Here is a 3,481-nt window from a genome sequence, read left to right as displayed (position 1 = left end):
ACCTGGCTTTTCAACAGCCATTCAAAATAATTTTATAAAAGTTAAAGAATTAGAGTTAGTCAAATTGTGAAATTGAGCCTTTTTAGGGATTCAGGTTGTGTAGTCATAGGTTATGTAGAATTAAATGAATTTGGAGGTGTGGATTTAGATTGGGTTTAGATGGTGGAGTTTAGTAGATTGAGCAGGTTTAGATTGTGGAGACTGTCAACTCAGATAAATTGAAGCAAAAGGTGGATTTTTCTCAGTACATTTTTAAATAGACTTTAAGATTTTATAATTATGGCAGCTGGCAAGTGCTCGCATCTATTTCTATTTCTATTTATGTTGGCCACTAGGCCAAACAATAAAAATGGATTTTTGCCAATCCTAAACTTAAAGTTCTTCAGTGGGGAATACCATTTTTAATTTAAAAAACACAAGTAGATATACAGTATTCTGAAAGGAGTCAGAGATAGCTTTCCATTATTTTCTCTTGACTTCAGTAACATTCATTGAAGTACTTATTGCCTACTATATGCCAGGTACTGTGCTAGGTCCTGAAGGTGCCATCAAGACGACTGGGCAAACCTGCCCTTGAGTTCCTTACCACCTGGTTGGGGGTAGAGGTCAGTGAGTTGGCAGGAAATACTATTAAGTAAAATATTAAAATAAAAAGCCTGTTCTCAGTTGATAACAGAGGTATGACCCATATGTTGTAGAAGCACAAAGGGCAGCAAACTCCCCCAGAAAGCTTCACAGAAAAGGTGCATTTTAGTCTGATCCTGAAAGGTGAGTAGAAGGTCATCAAATGAAGGGAAGAGGAATTCAGTATTTGATGCCTATTCTTCTTACTGACTGACTGTAAGTTCCATGTGGGTAGAAATGGGGTCTTGTTCATTACGGTATGCCTGGAACCCAACTCAGCACTTGGTACACATCCAGTGTTCTAAAATGTTTATTGACCAACTGACTGAAAGTATCTTAGCCAGAGAGAACCATATATATAATAACAAATAAATAATAGTAATTTTTCTACTATGGTTTATTATAATATCCACACCACCATCTCCTGGAAAGAGATATATCCAAAAATAGTTCAAAGAGCAAGCACTGGAGAAGCCAGAAGACCTGAGCTCTAGTCTTAGCCCTGTTATTAACTAGTTACATGGCTTTGAATTGGTGATTATCCTGTACCACCTTCAGTTTTCTCACGTGTAAAACAGACTTGTAAGGGTTTATTGTTACAATATTATATATTGCAAAAAAAAAAATTAAGAGGAGGGAAAGAATGTAGCGCTGCATCTTTTATTTATTTTTCTAAAGGCAAAATTAATACATGCATCCCAGGTTTAAGGTGGCTGGCAGAGTACATACTGATGATCTCTCCCTCCCTTACCAAAGTTGGAGGACTGACAAAAAATGGATTAGTAAATCTGTAAAAACAAGGCAGGGTCTTTCTTTGGATCAGCAGCTGTGATCAAATGATAAGCCAGAGCAGTGAACTGAGGCTCCAGCCACCTAAAGCTGGCCATGTGTTGCCCTCACGGGGGCCTTCTATTTCTCTCTAATCTAACCACAGAAATGAAGACATCGAAAGACTGAAACTGAAAGAAAAGCTAAGAGGCATTGAAGTTACAGAGATTTTTATTCATCTATCTAATGCAGGCATTTTTAAAAACTTTGTAGTTTGTAACAACAGGAATTTGTTTCTTACAGCCTGGAGCCTCAGAAGTCCAAGATCAAGGTGCCAGCATGGTCACCTCGTGGTGAGGGCCTTCCTCCTGGTTCATAGCTGGGACCTTCTTGCTATGTCCTTACATGGGGCTCCCTGGGGCTTCTGTTATAAGGGCACTAATCCCATTCATGAGGGTTCCATCCTCATGACCTAAGCACCTCCCAAAGGCCCTGCCTTGTACTACTATCACATCGGGCATTAGAATTTCAACATAGGAATCTTTTGGAGGGAAGACATTCAGACCACTGTACCTTCTCAGAATACCTTTAAATTGAACACAATAAAAATAAAAAAGATTAGAAAAGAAATCAATTATATTGAAATGCAGTTGTGAAAAGTTAAAATTTTGTGGTCTATTAATAAATAAGATCTGATAGCCAGTTTACTATCATTTTTGAGATATCTGCCACAATCATAATGTAATACGAAAATATCTGTGATTTCTATTGGTAATAATGTCACAGACACTACAGTGGTTTGTTGCCTCAATTCAAATGGTAGAAAATATTATATTTCAGTTTGAGGCTGGTGAAAATACAAATGTAATTGTTTTTTTGCCCAAGTTCATGGACTCCCCTGAATTCTATCCACAGATCCCAGGTTAAAAAATCCTGGGTTAATAAAAAAGAAAGAAATCCTGCCATTTGGGACAACATGGATGGACCTAGAGAGTATTATGCTAAGTGAAATAAGCCAGGCAGAGAAAGATAAATGCCATATGATTTCACTTATTTGTGGAATCTAAAAAAAAAAAAAAAAAAACAACAGAATGAACAGAATAGCAGTGGCCTCACAGACACTGAGACGTGACTGGTGGTCACCATGGGGGAGGGATGGGTGGGGAGGTGGGTGAGGGGGATAAACAGGCACAAAAACTCTCAATCATAATATAAGTTGGTCACGGGTATGGTAGTACAGCATGGAGAATATAGCCAATGATTCTGTAACATCTTTCTATCTTGACAGATAGCAATTGCACTAATTGGGGCAAGGATTTATTATTATGGGTAACTGGTAAACCCCTGTGTTGTACACTTGAAACTAATATAAGATTGTGTATTAACTATACTTCAATTAAAAAAAAACCAACCTTCTGGGTTAGAATTTCCAGATTTCCAAAGAACAGAGGAAATGCAAGTTTTAAATTTTCTACAGCTGAAAAGAGATGAGATATTTCAGATTAAAAGAGTTCACTAAATTCTAGCAGAATACAGAAAATGAAACAGAGAAACATGACTAGAAACATATAGAAAAATGTTAGCGATAAAGAGAAAACCCTAAAAACCCTAAAAACTACCAGTATAGAAAGACAACCTACACAGGAAGAAGACTCAACACTGGGTCTCTAATTAGCTAAACTCTATGCAAGAAAACAATGAAGAAGTGGTTTTAAAATACTGATGGGAAAATTACTCTGAACTGAATTAATTTTATTCATGACCAAACTATCAGCAATTTGAGGGAACATGAGGGTAACAAAATGCTGATTTTGGACATAGAAGGATTTAAAACAATTAGCACTCATGACCTAAAATAAATCTAGTAAGCAAAAAAAAAAATCCAGAAGGAAGTGTTGGAATGCAAGTATAGGTATGCTAATTGGGAAAAAAATTAAATAATATAGTAGTATATAAAATTAAAAATAAAAGTTTTGTCCAATTCCTTTATTTGTTGTATCTACTACACTTTTTAAATGTCTATGTAAACATGTACACAAATACGTATATACAAGATATTTTTTATTTTTTAAACAATGAGCTCACTCTA

Source organism: Manis pentadactyla, chromosome 9 (genome assembly GCF_030020395.1).
Source record: "Manis pentadactyla isolate mManPen7 chromosome 9, mManPen7.hap1, whole genome shotgun sequence".
Taxonomy (NCBI): Eukaryota; Metazoa; Chordata; class Mammalia; order Pholidota; family Manidae; genus Manis; species Manis pentadactyla.
The sequence above is the reverse complement of the archived record's forward strand: the minus strand, read 5'-3'. Positions refer to the sequence as shown.